General features: G+C 36.5%; 1 pseudogene; it reads left to right on the top strand.

The window, feature by feature from the left end:
- The first annotated feature begins 7,829 nt into the window (after window positions 1-7,829).
- Window positions 7,830-19,559, top strand: part of LOC100478620 — a 73,923-nt pseudogene continuing 62,193 nt past the window's right edge.

Raw genomic sequence — 19,559 nt, forward strand, 5'->3', positions numbered from 1 at the left:
AAGTTATGTAAAAAAGAACCAGGTCCTTGTTTATTAATGGCTTGTGGTCTAATTTTTTGTCGTTCGTTTGGAAATTTAAACACAGGAGCTGTGTGTGTGTTGGTGGGGGGGATGTTGGGGGAGACTTCTGCCAGCCAGTCTGCAGTGTAGGAAAGATTCAGCATCCCCATTTTCCTCCCTTCTGGTCCTTTGAAGGTCGTGTTGACTGCGCAATCACACCAATCAACATGGAGCTTCTTCCCCTTAAGGCCATCTGAATTTCAAACACCAAGCTCTTTCTGAGGTTTTCTAACAGCCTGCTCTCACCCCGGGGTTCCTTGCTAGTATCTCAGCAGAGCTGAGGCCCCATCCACAGTTAACCTGCAAATATCAGTGATACCTCATAGGGGAGACTAGTGGCTGGAAGCTGGGAATGCAGGAAACAGGAACCAAAGCGCACACTAAATTCACTGATTAAAGAGGGAGAATAACAGCTTTATGACCTGACTCTTTCTCTCCAAGAACATGGTCTTCCTCTTTCTTTCTTTTTTTTTTTTTTTAAGATTTTATTTATTTATTTGATGGAGAGAGAGACAGCCAGCAAGAGAGGGAACACAAGCAGGGGGAGTGGGAGAGGAAGAAGCAGGCTCATAGCGAGGAGCCTGATGTGGGGCTTGATCCCATAACGCCGGGATCACACCCTGAGCCGAAGGCAGACGCTTAACCACTGTGCCACCCAGGCGCCCCCCTCTTTCTTTCATTGAGTCTTCTTCACTTTTGTTTCTTGGGCACATGTACAATTTTCTTCCTATAGATCTGTCACACGTGTTGTTTACCTGTACATATTTTGTTTTTCCATAAGTATTTATCCCCAAGTAAGTTTATTACTAAGTATTGTATTAGGTTTGTAGATATTATCAATACAGTATTTGCTTCTAGTATATTATATGATTGTTATTTTATTGCTATTTGCAAAAGTTTTTCAGTTGTTATTCTTGGGATTTTTTATGGTGCAACATTAATTATTAATTAACCTGCAAATAATATACAAAATTAAATTAAACTGAATGACTTTCAGATATCCTTACTTTGATTCTGATTTTAATGAGACTGTTTCTGGTGTTTCCTCATTATGTACAGTACTTAATGATATGTATTATTAGGTTTAAAAGTTTCCAGATATTTATAGGTCAATAGATATTTAATTTTTAAAACTTTTAATATAAAAATCTACATTTTTTCTGTTGTTTAATAATATAGTAAATATTATAATAGATTTTTAAATGTATCTATCTTTTTTAAAAATGGAAATAGCTTGAAATCCTTGAAATAATGGCTACTTATTCTTTGTACATTATTTTTTAACTTATTGTTTCTTGTGGATTTTCAGCTCATTATTATCTTCATTTTATGAAAAATTTAGAAAGTACATTTTTTTTAGAAAGTGCATTTCTTTGTGTTCTGAAATTGTTTGAATAGCACCAGAACCATCAGTACCCTAAAGATTTTGGTAGCATTTCAGTCTAAACCTATATCTATTAAGATCTGATGATGGTATTTTAGCTGTGTGTGTGTGTGTGTGTGTGTGTGTGTGTGTGTGTGCATCTGTGTGTCTGGTGAGGGGAAGAGGCTCTCATAAATCTATGGCTGTCATAGATTTATGGCAACCATTTCCATTTTTTCCAAGTATTTAATACATGTAATTTATTTTTTCCCATTACCCATTTCATTTAACTTCTTTGTACTGTACAGAGTTGTTTTATACTGTTCAATATTTACTCCTATTATCTAGTTTATGAGCTTCAAATAATACCCTTTGTACCTCAATTATTAAAAATAGGGGAATGTGGGTGGCTCAGTCAGTGAAACATTCAACTCTTGATCTCAGCTCAGGTTTTGATCTCAAGGCTGTGATTTCAAGCCCCACCTTGGGCTTCATGCTGGGCATGGAGTCTACATAAAAAAAATAAAAAAATAGTTAAATTAACGTATTTATATCACCCCCTATAGGGCTATCCCTTATCTCTTCAAAATATTGATTTGGGATATTTACATTTACATGATATTCTCTAATCCCTACTTTTGTTTTAGTCTAGTGTATACAATTAATTAGATTCAGGACTCATTGTAAGCCCCTGTATATTTTTTCCATTCATTTCTTAGTTGGCTGAGTTCATTCAAGGCTCTTTCAAGATAAGTGTGTGAGAACAAGAGTTTCTTTCTTTTTAAATATTATCTAATGGTTTGTCTCTTGTTTTTACATTGGAATGACAGTTTAGGTGGGTATAAAATTTGGGAAATCTTGTCTTTTTTCTTTAAGTACTTTGCTCATCTCTCTTAATATTCTAATGAATAGGGCTATGGAGAATATTTTTTTCCCCTTTGAGCATCTTAATGTCTTTGTTTGGTTGCCAAATATGTTGTTATTTTATTTTATTTTTTTAAGATTTTATTTATTTATTTATTTGAGAGAGGGAGAGAGTGAACAGGGAAGGGCAGAGAAAGAGGGAGAATCCCAGGCTGACTCTGCACTGAGTACAGAGCCTCATGTGGGGCTCAATCTCACAGCACTGATATCATGACCTGAGCCAAAATCAAAATTCAGTTGCTTAACCAACTGAGGCACCTGAGTGCCCCCAAATATATCTTTATTTTTGATGTTTAGAAACTTTACTACATATGTCAGAGTATTTCCTTTAGATTTGTGGATTCATGTCCTAGTTTATTTTTTGAAGAATTTGTTTTATTAAATCATACCTTTCAAAAATTTTCTGTTCCATTATTTACGATTTATTTGGGGGGTAAGGGGATCCAATTATGTATATTTTTAGTCTCTTTTGCTTCTCTCACTTTTCTATTATTTTTTCTCTATTTAGTTGCTTTTTTCCCCTCTAATCTTCCCCATCTTCTTTGTTTCCTGTGGTATTCATTGTTCACAACTGTCAATTTTGTCCTCATTCCTGTGATCATTTTTGCTTCCCATATTTTTCTGAGCTCTGTCAACTCTTATTTCATTTTCTTTTGTGGTTTTGACATTTCTTTTCTGACTTTTTGCTACTTGTAGTTTTGATAATTTTTAAAAGGGGATTGTTTTCAGATTGTTGTTTTAAAATTTATTGCAAATGACTAGTCAAATTCCTATATGCTCTAATGGTAATATACGTACTTCAAAAGAGTATTCTGTTCCCATTTTTACAAACAAATGATTTTGGGTGTTCCCTTTAGCATATACACCATGTCTTGGGTGTAAACTTTGTCAGCTAGTTCCAAAATCTATGATACAGTAATGCTATTGTCACATCTTTCCACACTTCTGAACCACACCATTTTAATTATTTTTCAGGATTCCAGGTGTTTTCTAGTTTTGTAAAAAAAAAAAAAGCCTTTTGTTTTATTATTTTTTTAGTTTGGGGAAAAAAAGGCAATTCATGAGCATATCTTAAGCATCATTGGAATAAGTAATTAATTCCTTGGTTGTATCAGATTTTTAAAACTAGGTGTTAAAAATAAGGATAGATTTCATAGAAAACAGAAGAATATATAATTAAGTCCCACAGGGGATAGATAATTAAAATGTTATTTTGACACAAGTCACTAATCTCTTTCTCAGCAAAGAGTACATTTCTGAGTAAGTTCTATTTTCAAAAAGACCTCATTAAGGAGCTGACTACTGGGCACATAGATAAGCCCCAAATATTTGGTTGTGATGTTCTGTGTCCTGTGTAATAATATTAGCATTCTAAGGACACCAATGAATTTAACCTAAATTCCCAGAGATGTTGTCAAGGAAATTTCCCATTATTAGACCTATGAAAATAGCTGATAGCTCCCAGGAAAAAGAGAGTAATTTTGAAACCTGAATCTGTTTACTGAAGCCTTATCATTGGGAAAAATGCATTCAGAGACTCTTAAATAAAACTATTAATAAGTTTAACCTTTGTTTTGATGTTTGATGGGGTGATGAGAAAGCAATGGATGTGAGATAAGGATATCTAACTGAAGTTTCACTGATTGGAAGATGGACAAACTCTCCATCACAATATGCATTACACTCCCATTTTAACAATAATAAAAGTGACTTGCTATATTTTGTCCTAAAGGTTAAACATTTCCTTTAACTAATATGGAAATAATTCTTGGCTTCATTAGCTATTAATATTTTAGACTTTAACCTTAATATATTGAATAAACAATTTTTCCAGGAATGGCCACCAATCCCCGTAGCAACAGATGAAATATTACTCCAAACTTTGAAAGAGAGGAGAAGGCAAGGGGGTCAACACTCAGAGACAAAGACTCTTTGCTCTTCTTTACTCTCATCTTTATTTGTACTTCAGGGTAATCATAAATCTTTATTACCCTCTTTCTCAAGCAAGTGATGTGTGGCAGGGGGTCTTACAGCAAATAGCAGTCTAATGATACAATGTGCTGATCAGCTTGTTCTACAAGTGCTGCTAAACATAGATTTAGGGGACAATGCATATATCTTAGATCACGGGGCAGCTGCTTGGGCTAAGAAAGCTTTGGGAAAGGCAACTCCCAGTGGCATTCCTATGGCAGAGTCGTCACACAGGCCTCAGCATTTCAAAGGCCTATGCTCTTCTCTGAAAACTTCCCTGCCCTCAGCGGCCTCTGCGTTACATTTTAGCAAGCCAGGTATTATGGATGATTTCATGCTCTACATTAACCCCAACACCATTTTATAATTAATTCAAATTATTCTCAAGCAATAGGGTATAATGTTGCAGAAAAAAATAAATTGGTTAATAAGAACACAGATGAAATCCAAATGAACATACTATGATCCCATCAGTTGATTTTCTAGTGGACATGATGATACTTGAGAAATAAATTACTAGAAAATGGGTAAATGTTCAGTTGGAATGCATCTAGAAAAAACGAACAAGTAGACTGCCTTGAGTTAGTTCCCTTTTCACAAAGACCTCAATAAGGAGCTGACTACTGGACACAAAGATAAGCCCCAAATATCTGGTTATAATGTTTTATGTTCAGTCTAAGTGCTTCTTTATTGAACTTCAGCCCTATAGCTCAGGGCTTTAATATGGTGTTCATTGAGGTCAACAGAAAATTGCTTTTATTTTAATAAATTGTTCCATCACTTGTTTTGATTTGTTTAACCCGAATACATTTAAGCGACATCAAATGGAAAGTTCACAGATTAAGATTCTTTAGTTAAAATAGCTACGGGGACACTTGGGTGGCCAGGCGGTTAAGCATCTGACCTGGCCTCAGGTCATAATCTCAGGGTCCTGGAAGCAAGCCCTGCATCAAGCTCCACATTCAGCAGGGAGTCTGCTTGTCCCTCTCCCTCTGCCTCTCCCCCAGCTTGTCTTTTTCTTGAATAAATAAATGAATAAATAATAAATAAATAACAAAATCTTTAAAAAAATAAAATAAAAATATAGCTAAGGAATAACCTCAGGTCTCAACCATCTCAATGTGGTCAGTAAGTCTATACTTCCAGGGCAAAAAAAGAATATATCTCTTTCTCTATATGCCTTTATCTGTATATCTGTATGTTTGAAGTCTTGATGAAATGATTGGGCAGCATAATATATATAATGTATGCAAACTGCTAGCATTCAGGTCCTCACTCCTTATATAAATTTGTATTGTACACTTTCTCTTGAAGAAGTTTTGAATTGTGATGTAATAGTCCCATCCCACTGTTATACCTTGTTCTCCATATTTATTTTGAGACCTGTCATTTTCTCACTCTGCTTTTAGGTAATAAATCCCAGGATTTAAGGTAGAAAGTTGATGAGCAAATTTATTCATTCATTATTTGTTCAACAAATATTTATTGAGAACCAGCCCCTGTGATGAGACTTAGGGAATAAAAATGGAAAAGATCCTATTTTAATTACTCTACTAGGAAGCATATAATGCAAGGAGTTCAATTTTTTCCTCTTAAAACAATGAAGGCAATGAGGCAAATTTCATGATATATTAAAGAATCACTCCCATTTTCCTGATTTTGACTAAGTTCTGAAGATTTTCTGGTTGCAAAGTTGCTCAGAACTGAGCACCCACTAAGATAAAACTTTAATGATAAATTCTACCCATCTCTTCTCAGAAAATACCTGGGTATTTCCAACATAGCGTAATTATTGGGGAAAACTAATGAAAATGTTTTCTCTAAGATCCAGTACTAGACAAAAATGCCCACTCTTGCCACTTCTATTCAATACAGTACTGGAATACTAGCAAGAGCAATTGGACAAGAAAGAGATATAAAAAGCATACAAGTCAGAAAGGAGTAAATAAAATGATATTTGTTCACAGATGGCGTAATCCTATATATAGAGAACTCCTTAAACTCCACGAAAAGACTGTTAGAATCAATGAATTCAGTAAAGTTTCATGATATAAAATCAACATATGAAAATCAGTTGCATTTCATGAATTATCAGAAAAAAATTAGGAAAGCAATCTCATTTGCTATAGTATCAAAAAGAATAAAATACTTAGGAATAAATTTAACCAAAGAGGTGAAAAATCTGTGTTCTGAAAACTATCAAAAATTGATGAAAGAAATTGAAGATGCAAATAAATAGAAAGGCATTCCACATTTACTGGTTGGAAGAATTAATATTGTTAAAATGTCCATACTAACCAAAGCAATATACAGATTCAATGCAATCCTTATTAAAATTTCAATGGTATATTTCACAGAAATAAAAAAATTAATTCATATAGAAGCACAAAGGCCCTGAATAGCCATAGCAATGAGAAAGAAGAGAATGTTCTTGAGAAAGAAAAACAAAATTGGAGGCACCACATTTATTGATTTCAAATGATATTACAAACCTGTAGCATTCAAAACAGCATGGTACTGGCATAAAAACAGACATATAGAACAATGGAGGAGAATTGAAAGCCCAGAAAGAAACCCATGCACATACAGGTAACCAATCTTTGAAAAGGGTGCCAAAAATGCCTAATGAGGAAAGGATACTCTCTTCAATAAACCGTGTTGGGAAAACTGAATAATCACATGCAAAAAAAGAAAAAGAAAGAAAAAGAAACTAGAACCTTATCTTACACCATACACAAAAATCAACTCAAAATGGATCAGATTTAAATGTAAGGTTTAAAACCTGAACTCCTGGAAGAAAACATAGGGTAAAAGTTCCTTGACATAGGCTTTGACAATAGTTCTTTGGATATGATACCAAAAGCATAGGCAACAAAGACAAAAATCAACAAGTGGGACAAAATCAATTAGAAAGCACCTGCACAGCAAAGAAAATCTCAAAAGACAGGCTGCGGATTTGGAGAAAATATTAACAAATTATATATCTGGTAAAGGGTTAATATATAAAATGTATAAGGAACTCATTCAACTCAATAGCAAAAGAGCAAGCAACACAAATGAAAAATAATCAAAAGACCTGATCAGACATTTTTCCAAAAAGGGCATACAGAGGGCTGACAGGTACATGAAAAGATGCTCAACATCACTAATCATCAGGGAAATGCAAATCAAAACCACAAGGAGATATTACCTCACACCTGTTAGAATGGCTATTATCAAAAAGACAAGAGATAAGCATTGGCAAGGATGAGGAGAAAAGGGAACTCTGGTTCCATGTTGGTGGGAATATAAATTGGTACAGTCATTATGGAAAACAATATGGAAATTCCTCAAAAAATTAAAAATATCTCTTTTTTTCTGTCAGCAGCAATTAGTAAACTCAGATGGGTGCTTATAAGTAAATCCAGGAATTGTGGAGTTATTGGCATAATACACTTTCTTCTCAGGCTGCTCTGCTGGAGTACTGCCAACTCTCTGCACTCCACAGGCCCCTGCCCCACGGGGTCATAACATGCACAGAAGGAGATATAAGGCCAGTCAAGGCTATGTCACATATCTGATTCTTGAGTGCCTTCGTGGCCCCAGACACCCAGTTCCTAAGGAAGTAACCTATGGCAAGCCTGTCCATCATGGTTCTAACCAGCTACAGTTTGCTCAAAGCCTTCAGTCTGTTGTCAAGGAGAGACCTGGACACCACTACGGGGCTCTGAGAGTCTTGAGTTCTTACCGGGCTCGTGAAGATTCCATGTACAAATTCTTTGAGGTTATCCTCATTGATTCACTCCATAAAACTATCAAAAGAGATCCTGATCCCAAATGGATCACCAAACCAGTCCACAAGCACAGGGTGATGTGAGGGCTGACATCTGCAGGCTGCAAGAGCTATGGTCTTGAAAAGGACCACAGTTCCATCACACTGTTGGTGGTTCTTTTCCTTCAGGTTAGAGAAGGTGCAATAATGTCTGGTTCCACTTTTACTGCTAACATAGACAATGTTTGTAAAATCCTTACCTAATAATTTATGATGGTCTAAAAACAAACAAAAACAAATTAAAAATGGAACTACCATATAATCCAGCAATCCCTCTTCTGGGTATATATTCAAAGGAAATGAAATTAGTACCTTGAAGAGATATCTGCACTTCCATGTTCAGTGCAGCATTATTCACAGTAACCAAGATCTAGAAACAACCTAAATATCCATTACGAGATGAATGGATAAAGAAATTGTGGTATATATACACTATGGAATATTATTCAGCCTTAAAAAGGTTTTGCCATTCTTGCAAAAACATGGATGAAACTAAAGGATACACCAATTCTTTTTTTTTATATTTTTATAATAATTCTTTATTATATTATGTTAGTCACCATACAGTACATCCCAGTTTTTGATGTAAAGTCCCATGGTTCATTACTTGCGTATAACACCCAGTGCACCATGCAATACATGCCCTCCTTAATACCCACCACTGGCCTATCCCATTCCCTCACCCCTCTACCCCTCTGAAGCCCTCAGTTTGTTTCCCAGAGTCCATAGTCTCTCATGGTTCATCCCCCCTTCCCAAATTTTTTTTAAATTTAAATGATTTTTTATTATATTATGTTAGTCACCATACAGTACATCCCCGGATTCTGATGTAAAGTTCGATGCTCCATTAGTTGCGTATAACACCCAGTGTACCATGCAATACGTGCCCTCCTTACCACCCATCACCAGTCTATCCCATTCCCCCTCCCTCCTCCCCTCTGAAGCCCTCAGTTTGTTTCTCAGAGTCCATAGTCTCTCATGTTTCATTCCCCCTTCTGATTACCCCCCCTTTCTTTATCCCTTTCTTCCCCTACCGATCATCCTAGTTCTTATGTTCCATAGATGAGAGAAATCATATGATAATTGTCTTTCTCTGCTTGACTTATTTCACTTAGCATTATCTGCTCCAGTGCTGTCCATGTTGCAGCAAATGTTGAGAATTCGTTCTTTCTGATAGCTGAGTAATATTCCATTGTATATATGGACCACAGCTGCTTAATCCAGTCATCTGTTGAAGGGCATCTCGGCTCCTTCCACGATTTAGCTATTGAGGATACACCAATTCTAATTGAGCTTATTTGCCTTTTATTAACTTGTTTTCTTTAACTTAGTAGCACATATGGTAAAAATCTCAAACACTATACACACATTTATATGACAAAATATTTATCCCTCTTCCACATCAGACCATCAGCAAAACAGGCTCCCTTCTCAGATGTAAACAATGTTTTCAGTTTTTTGTGTATTGATTTATGAAAATATTCTGGGCATACACAAATCTAGATCCACAATTTTATACACATTTGTGCGGATACTATCCATGGTAATCTACTCCTTGCTTTTTCACTTGAAAGTATTTCTTGGAGATCATAGAGACATAGACTGGTCAAAATGTTTCATAGATCAGTTATCTTTTTCAAATGCAATGTCAAATAATATTTGCTTCCAACTTTCTGCCTGAAAGGTAGATCTGCAGCCAGCTGAATTTCCCAGAGTCTTAGAAATGGCTCTGTTCACTCAGATGGAGATGGTCAGGGGCTTCTCTTCACCATGCAGTTGCGCAACAGAATTAGCAGAGTTTTTGTTACTCTCTGTAGGGAGCAACCAGGGGTGGGATCCAAACAAAACCTTCTTCTCCTTGTTAGAGGAGAAAGGAACAAATTTCTTTCTAACACATGTATTGAGACTAAACTATCAAAATGAGAAAGCAGGATTTTTAAATAAAGCAAGAGATTTGTAAATGTTATGGATTTTCCAGTTGTACAGAAATAAAGAATAATTCTTGAAAGTGACATAGAGACCTGGCACATCTTGTATAAAGCCAAAACAGTTAGAGTCTATTAGTCCCCTGCTCCCAAAGTTGACGTGCTAGGTCAAAGAGCACCTGGAATTTAGTTTTGAAAGATACTGACAAGTGTCTCTCCTAAAAAGTTGTACTGATTTACACTTCAACCCAAAATATATGTAAATTTCTGTTTTTCCATATTTTAGCCCAGGCTGTGTATTTTTAAAATATCTTTTTCAGCTTTATTAAGGTATGATTGATAAATATAAAAACTGCACATATTTAGTGTATACAATGTGATGGGTTTGGACATATGCATATGCCTGTGATACCATTATCTCCCAAAGTTTCCTTGTCTCTGCTTTTTTCTTTTCTTTTCTTCTTTTCTTTTTTCTTTCTTTTTTGTGGTAAGCACACTTAGTATGAGATATATATGCCCTTGTAACAAGTTTTGAATCGCAAATACTGTATTAACTATAGGCACTATGATATACAGCAGATTTCTAGAATTTACTCATCTTCTATAACTGATGAGCAATTCTTCATTTTCTCTACCTCCCATCTCTTGCAACCATGGATCTATGTTCTGCTTCTGTCAGTTTGACTGTTTTAGATGCATCATATAAACAGAATCATACAGTATTTGTCTTTCTGTGACTGACTTGTTTCACTTAGCATAATGTCACCCAGGTCCACAAATGTTGTTGCAAATGGTAGGATTTCCTTCATTTTTAAGTCTGAATAACCATGGTAAATTTATACTCCACTTTATTCATTTGTCTGTCTCTGAACATTTGAGTTTTTTCCGTGTCTTGGCTACTATTAATAGTGCTTCAATGAACATTTCTGCCACTTTTATAGGTTAAAGTAGAACTCAGTGTTATTTAAACTGTCATTTTTTTAAATGACCTCTTTTCATATGTTTATAAGTCATTCAAACTTATTTTTGTGTGACCTCTTCATTCCTTTGTCTACTTTTTAAGTTGAGGTCTTTTCCTTCATTTTTCTATAAGATTTATATATTAAAAAGAATGTGTCCTCAGGTACATTGCAAATAACATTTCTGTTGTTTTTTTTTGCTTTTTATATCAAGTTCTTTTTCTCAAAATTACCAATTTCTTTATATATAGCTTCTGAGTTTTATGTTTGCATAGAACAGCCTCCCTGTCTTCAAGTTCATGAAAGTAATTTTCCCCACATTATCTCACAGTTCTTTTAGCTCTTCATTTATCTTTAAATTGTTGATCCATTTGGAATTGTTTTTAGTGGTTTTTTCCTTTGGCACTTTTATTGAATGATCCAGTTTCCCCTGTTATATTAGGCATTAAATTTATTATATCATAAATTTCCACATGGTTTTTCATATATTTGTAGGTTCTGTATTTATTTATTGCTTTATTTATTAACATGTAAGAAACAAATGGTTTTGTGTGATAAACAAAATAATGTCCCCCAAAAGGTCCACATCTTAATCCCCAGAACCTGTGAATATGTTACTTATGTGGCAAAAGGGACTTCACAGATGAGATGAATTTAAGGATTTTGAGATGGGGCGATTATTCTGGATTATGCAGATAAACCCATTATGATAATAGGGGTCCTTATAAGCAAAAGGGGAAGGTAGGAGGTTCAGTCATAAAAAGAGATGACAGAGTAGAGACAGGAATGGGGAGACATTGGAAGACGCTTTGCTGCTGACTATGGAAATAGAGGAAGCGTCCATGAGCCAATGAATGCAGGTGAACTATAGAGGACAGAAAAGGAAAAAAAAAAAGACTCTCCCTAATTGCTTTCAGAAGGAGCTACCCCTAGTGACTCATTTTAGGCTGGTGAACTCCAGAACTTAAGAGAATAAATTCATATTGTTTTAAATCACTGAATTTGTGGTAATTTGGTATAGAAGCAATGTGAAACTGATAAGTCATTGTAGATTTTTAATGAATGTTATCTGTTGGCATTAATTCCCTCATTGCTCTTCTATTTCAGGATTTACTTCCCTCTTCTTGCACATTTGCTTTTCCAAATAACCTTTAAAAATTGTTTGTTGAATTCCAAAAAAAAACCCATTACCTTTTTTTATTACTATCACATTAAATTTGTTGATATCAAATATCTGAGTCCCAACCCACTTATGAATGAATTTGTCAGAGGCAGATCAGTCAGCGCCTGGAAGTTATAAGGGCAATTCTCAGTTATCAACATAAAATGAAAATTGATCCCCTAACAAGGCAGAAACAAGGTTTCCGAAACAGAAAAAGGTTTCTTGAAGATGGAATTCTGCTTCAAGAATGTAAAATAGGAATGTTCTCCCTGATTTGCAGATTCCTGGCCTGCCCTATCAATTTCAGATATGCCAGCCCCTACAATCACATGTGCTGATTCCTTAAAACAACCTGTCTTTCAAATCTGTCTTCATAAAACAAATCATCTTAAAACAAATCTATAATATACATATTTCTCCAGAGAAGTAGAACCAATAGGAGTATATATCTAATGTATTGGTTCTACTTCTCCGGAGAATGCTGATAAATTATTAATGCAAACTCAAATGGAAAACAAAATATATGCATTCAGCGAATTAGAACTGTATATATGCATTGATGTCAGTGAAGAAACCAAGACATATTAGGATAGAGTTCAAGTGATCAGTTGTCAGGTTATTTTTTGTCTTTGTAATCTTCAGGAATTTTTTTACATCAAATCACAGACTACATGGTGAAATTGTTGCAAAATCATTTCTGGTTTGGTCAAGTAGTTTTTTGTTTTCTTAGGTTATGTTTCTTTAGACATTTAAGAACTTGTAGCTGTTTTTTTAAATTTTCAATTTTAATTTTTTGATGTAAAGTTCGATGCTTCATTAGTTGCGTATAACACCCAGTGCACCATGCAATACGTGCCCTCCTTACTACCCATCACCAGCCTATCCCATTCCCCCACCCCCCTCCCCTCTGAAGCCCTCAGTTTGTTTCTCAGAGTCCATAGTCTCTCATGCTTCATTCCCCCTTCTGATTACCCTCCTTTCTTTATCCCTTTTTTCTCCTACTGATCTTTCTAGTTCTTATGTTCCATAGATGAGAGAAACCATATGATAATTGTCTTTCTCTGCTTGACTTATTTCACTTAGCATTATCTCCTTCAGTGCCATCCATGTTACAGCAAATGTTGAGAAATCGTTCTTTTTGATAGCTGAGTAATATTCCATTGTATATATGGACCACAACTTCTTGATCCAGTCATCTGTTGAAGGGCATCTCGGCTCCTTCCACGATTTAGCTGTTGTGGACAATGCTGCTATGAACACTGCGGTGCATATGAACTTGTAATTGTTATCTAGTTTTCTTTTTCTGAATTCTGGTATAAAATGTACTATATATATATATATATATAATTCTGGTTCAATACATTGCAAGCTGAGCTCAGTTTTGAGCTGAGGTCCTAAGTCTTGCTGGCACTCTCCTTGTGATCACTAAAGACTTGTAGGAAGATCCTGGACTACACTTTGGTGAGTCCACCTTTTTCCATGTTGGCAAAGTAACAGAGAAATGAATAGATATATTGTTTGCCACCACACTGAGGTGGGCCGAAAGAAAAAAAAAAACTGCATCATGTCTAATTTAGAAGGCTAAATACCACTATTATCAAAAGCTTTTTTTTTAGTTTGTATTTTTTTATTTATTTTATTTTATTTTTTCAATATATTATGATAGTCACCATACAGTACATCAGTGGTTTCTGATGTAAAGTTCGATGATTCATTAGTTGCATATAACACCCAGTGCACCATGCAATACGTGCTTTCCTTACTACCCATCACCAGCCTATCCCGTTCCCCCACCCCCCTCCCCTCTGAAACCCTCAATTTGTTTCTCAGAGTCTATAGTCTCTCATGTTTCATTCCCCCTTGGGATTACCCCCCTTTCTTTATCCCATTTTTCTCCTACCGATCTTCCTAGTTCTTATGTTCCATAGATGAGAGAAACCATATGATAATTGTCTTTCTCTGCTTGACTTATTTCACGTAGCATTATCTCCTCCAGTGCCATCCATGTTACAGCAAATGTTGAGAAATCGTTCTTTTTGATAGCTGAGTAATATTCCATTGTATATATGGACCACAACTTCTTGATCCAGTCATCTGTTGAAGGGCATCTCGGCTCCTTCCACGATTTAGCTGTTGTGGACAATGCTGCTATGAACACTGCGGTGCATATGAACTTGTAATTGTTATCTAGTTTTCTTTTTCTGAATTCTGGTATAAAATGTACTATATATATATATATATATAATTCTGGTTCAATACATTGCAAGCTGAGCTCAGTTTTGAGCTGAGGTCCTAAGTCTTGCTGGCACTCTCCTTGTGATCACTAAAGACTTGTAGGAAGATCCTGGACTACACTTTGGTGAGTCCACCTTTTTCCATGTTGGCAAAGTAACAGAGAAATGAATAGATATATTGTTTGCCACCACACTGAGGTGGGCCGAAAGAAAAAAAAAAACTGCATCATGTCTAATTTAGAAGGCTAAATACCACTATTATCAAAAGCTTTTTTTTTAGTTTGTATTTTTTTATTTATTTTATTTTATTTTTTCAATATATTATGATAGTCACCATACAGTACATCAGTGGTTTCTGATGTAAAGTTCGATGATTCATTAGTTGCATATAACACCCAGTGCACCATGCAATACGTGCTTTCCTTACTACCCATCACCAGCCTATCCCGTTCCCCCACCCCCCTCCCCTCTGAAACCCTCAATTTGTTTCTCAGAGTCTATAGTCTCTCATGTTTCATTCCCCCTTGGGATTACCCCCCTTTCTTTATCCCATTTTTCTCCTACCGATCTTCCTAGTTCTTATGTTCCATAGATGAGAGAAACCATATGATAATTGTCTTTCTCTGCTTGACTTATTTCACGTAGCATTATCTCCTCCAGTGCCATCCATGTTGCAGCAAGTGTTGAGAACTTGTGCTTTCTGATAGCTGAGTAATATTCCATTGTATATATGGACCACAACTTCTTGATCCAGTCATCGGTTGAAGGGCATCTTAGTTCCTTCCACGACTTAGCTATTGTGGACAATGCAGCTATGAACATTGGGGTGCATATGGCCCTTCTCTTCACTACGTCTGTATCTTTGGGGACAGTACTGGGTGTACCCCCCCTGTAGTGCAATGGCTGGGTCATAGGGTAGCTCAGTTTTTAACTTTTTAAGGGACCTTCACACTGTTTTCCAGAGTGGCTGTACCAACTTGCATTCCCACCAACAATGTAGGAGTGATCCCCTTTCTCCACATCCTCTCTAGCAATTGTTGTTTCTTGCCTTGTCAATTTTTGCCATTCTAACTGGCATAAGGTGGTATCTCAGTGTGGTTTTGATTTGAATTTCCCTGATGGCTAATGATTTTGAACATTTTTTCATGTGTCCATTAGCCATTTGTATGTCTTCATTGGAAAAGTGTCTGTTCATATCTTCTGCCCATTTTATGATTTGTTTATTTGTTTCTCGTGTATTGAGTTTGAGAAGTTCTTTGTAGATCTTGGATACCAGTCCTTTATCTGTGGTGTCCTTTGCAAATATATTCTCCCATTCCGTGGGCTGTCTCTTAGTTTTTTTGACTGTTTCCTTGGCTGTGCAGAAGCTCTTTATCCTGATAAAGTCCCATAAGTTCATTTTATCTTTTATTTCTCTTGCCTTTGGAGATGTGTCGTGAAAAAGGTTGCTCTGGCCGATGTCATAGAAGTTGTTGCCTATGTTCTCCTCTAGAATTTTGATGGATTCCTGTCTCACATTGAGGTCTTTCATCCATTTGGAGTTTATTTTTGTGTATGGTGTGAGAGAGTGGTCAAGTTTCATTCTTTTGCATGTAGCTGTCCAATTTTCCCAGCACCATTTATTGAAGAGACTGTCTTTTTTCCACCGGATGTTTTTTCCTGCTTTATCAAAGATTAGTTGCCCAAAGAGCCGAGGGTCCATTTCTGGGTTCTCTATTCTGTTCCATTGGTCGATGTGTCTGTTTTTGTGCCAGTACCATGCTGTCTTTGTGATCACAGCTTTGTAGTACAGCTCGAAATCCGGCATTGTGATGCCCCCAGCTTTGTTTTTCCTTTTCAACAGTTCCTTGGAGATTCGGGGCCTTTTCTGGTTCCATACAAATTTAAGGACTATTTGTTCCAGTTCTTTGAAAAATGTCCTCGGTATTTTGATCGGGATAGCATTGAAAGTGTAGATTGCTCTGGGTAGTATGGACATTTTAACTATGTTAATTCTTCCAATCCATGAGCATGGAATATTTTTCCATCTTTTTATGTCTTCCTCAATATCTTTCAAAAGTGATCTATAGTTTCTAGGATATAGGTCCTTTACGTCTCTGGTTAAGTTAATTCCAAGGTAACGCATGGTTTTTGGTGTTATTGTAAATGGGATGGATTCCCTAATTTCTCTTTCTTCAGTCTCGTTATTCGTGTATAGAAATGCAACTGATTTCTGGGCATTGATTTTGTATCCTGCCACCTTACTGAATTGTTCTATAACTTCTAATAGTTTGGGAGTGGATTCCTTTGGGTTTTCCATATAGAGTATCATGTCATCTGCAAAGAGAGACAGTTTGACTTCTTCTTTGCCGATTTGGATACCTTTGATCCCTTTTTGTCTTCTGATTGCTGTTGCAAGGACTTCTAGTACTATGTTGAATAATAGTGGCGAGAGTGGGCATCCTTGTCGTGTTCCTGATCTTAAGGGAAAGGCTTCCAGCTTTTCCCCATTGAGAATAATGCTTGCAGTAGGCTTTTCATAGATGGCTTTTATGAGATTGAGAAATGTACCCTCTATTCCTACACTCTGAAGGGTTTTAATCAGGAAAGGATGCTGTATTTTGTCAAATGCTTTTTCTGCATCAATTGAGAGGATCATATGGTTCTTGAGTCTTTTCTTGTTGATATGATGTATCACATTGATTGATTTGCGAGTGTTGAACCATGCTTGCATCCCAGGTATGAATCCCACTTGGTCATGATGGATAATCCTTTTAATGTACTGTTGGATTCTATTAGCAAGGATCTTGTTGAGGATTTTGGCATCCATATTCATTAGAGAAATCGGTCTGTAATTCTCCTTTTTGAGGGGGTCTTTGCCTGGTTTGGGGATCAAGGTAATATTAGCCTCATAGAATGAGTTTGGTAGCTTTCCTTCTGTTTCTATTTTTTGAAATAGCTTTAGGAGAATAGGTATTATTTCTTCTTTGAATGTTTGGTAGAATTCCCCAGGAAAACCGTCTGGGCCTGGAGTTTTATTATTTGGAAGGTTGTTTATCACTGACTCAATTTCTTCATAGTTAATTGGCCTATTTAAGAAATCTATTTCTTCCTGTTTCAGTCTTGGTAGTTTATAGGTTTCCAGGAAGGCCTCCATCTCTTCCAGATTGTTTAGTTTTTTGGCATATAGCTGTTGATAAAAGTTTCTAATAATCCTTGCAATTTCAATGGTGCTGGTCGTGACCTCTCCCTTTTCAGTCATAATTTTAATAATCTCAGTCCTTTCTCTTTGTTTTTGGACAAGTTTTGCCAGTGGTCTATCAATTTTATGGATTCTCTCAAAGAACCAGCTTCTAGTCCTGTTGATCTGCTCTACTGTGGTTCTGGTCTCTAATTCATTGATTTCTGCTCTAATCTTGGTCAACTCCTTCCTTGTCAGTGGGTTAGGCCTGTCCCTCTGTTGCTGTTCCAGTTTCTTGAGGTGAGAATATAGAAACTGCATTTTAGATTTTTCTATTCTTTTGAGTGAGGCTTGGATGGCTATGTATTTCCCCCTTAGGACTGCCTTTGCAGTATCCCATAGGTTTTGGACCGTTGTGTATTCATTCTCGTTGGTCTCCATAAATTGTTTAATTTGTTTTTTGATTTCCTGGTTTATCGAGTCATTCTTGAGCAGGATGGTTCTTAGCCTCCAAGTGTTTGAGTTTCTTCCAGGTTTTTCCTTGTGGTTGAGTTCCAATTTCAGAGCGTTGTGGTCTGAGAATATGCAGGGGATAATTTCAATCTTTTGGTATTGGCTGAGACCTGTTTTGTGTCCCAGAGCATGATCTATTCTTGAGAATGTTCCATGGGCATTTGAATAGAATGAGTATTCTTTGGTTCTGGGGTGTAGTGTTCTATATATATCTATGAGGTCCAACTCGTCGAGTATGGCATTCAAAGCCTTTGATTCTTTGCTTAGTTTTTGCCAGGGTGTTCTGTCTATTTCTGATAGTGGGGTGTTGAGGTCCCCTACTATTACTGTGTTCTTATCTATATGTCTCTTTATTTTGGTTAAGAGTTGGCTTGTGTATCTTGCTGCTCCCCTGTTGGGGGCATATATATTAATAATTGTCATATCCACTTGTTGAATACTTCCTTTAAGAATAATATAGTGCCCTTCTGTATCTCTCTCTATGGCCTCTAGTTTAAAATCCAGTCTATCTGATATGAGAATTGCTACTCCAGCTTTCTTTTGAGGTCCATTTGCGTGGAAGATGGTACTCCATCCCCTTACTCTAAGTCTGAATGCATCTTTGGGTTCAAAATGAGTCTCTTGTAGACAGCAAATGGATGGGTCATGTCTTTTTATCCAATCTGCAACCCTGTGGCGTTTTATGGGAGAGTTTAAGCCATTTAGATTGATAGAGATTATTGACAGATATGATTTTAATGATGCCATTTCTCTTTAAAGTCTTTGTATCGGTTGTGACTTGCTGCTCTGTATCACTCTTGGGGCCTTTTTACCTTTATAGAGCCCCCCTTAATATCTCCTGTAGGGCTGGTTTCGTGGTTACGAAATTGGTTAATGATTGGCGATTTTGGAACGTCTTTATTTCTCCATCAATTCTGAATGACAGCTTTGCTGGATAAAGGATCCTTGGCTGCATGTTTTTCTCTGAAAGAGCTTTAAAAATGCCCCCCCAAGCCTTTCTCTCATTCCAGGTCTCTGTAGACAGGTCTGACGTAATCCTGATACCTTTGCCTTGGTACGTGAGAAATTTCTTTGCCCTGGCCGCTTTCAATACTGTATCCTTGGATCTAATATTTGCGAATTGCACTATGACATGCCGTGGCGTAGGTTTGTCCTGGTTGAGCTTGGATGGGGTCCTCTCTGCCTCTTGGACACGAATGCTTGTTTCCCTTGCTAGATTAGGGAAGTTTTCAGCTACAATTTGTTCAAATATCTCTTCTAGACCTCTGTTTTTCTCCACCCCTTCAGGGATGCCGATGATTCTGACATTGGATCGTTTCATAGAGTCAGTAATCTCCCGTAATCTACATTCGTGGGCGTGGATTTTTTTAAGACCAGCTTCTATTTTCGTTTTTTCTTCTACTAACCCATCCTCCAATTCGCTAACGCGTTCCTCTGCCTCGGTGACCCTGGCCGTCAGAGCCTCTAGTTTTGACTG

Source organism: Ailuropoda melanoleuca, unplaced genomic scaffold (genome assembly GCF_002007445.2).
Source record: "Ailuropoda melanoleuca isolate Jingjing unplaced genomic scaffold, ASM200744v2 unplaced-scaffold11384, whole genome shotgun sequence".
In the NCBI taxonomy this organism is placed as follows: domain Eukaryota; kingdom Metazoa; phylum Chordata; class Mammalia; order Carnivora; family Ursidae; genus Ailuropoda; species Ailuropoda melanoleuca.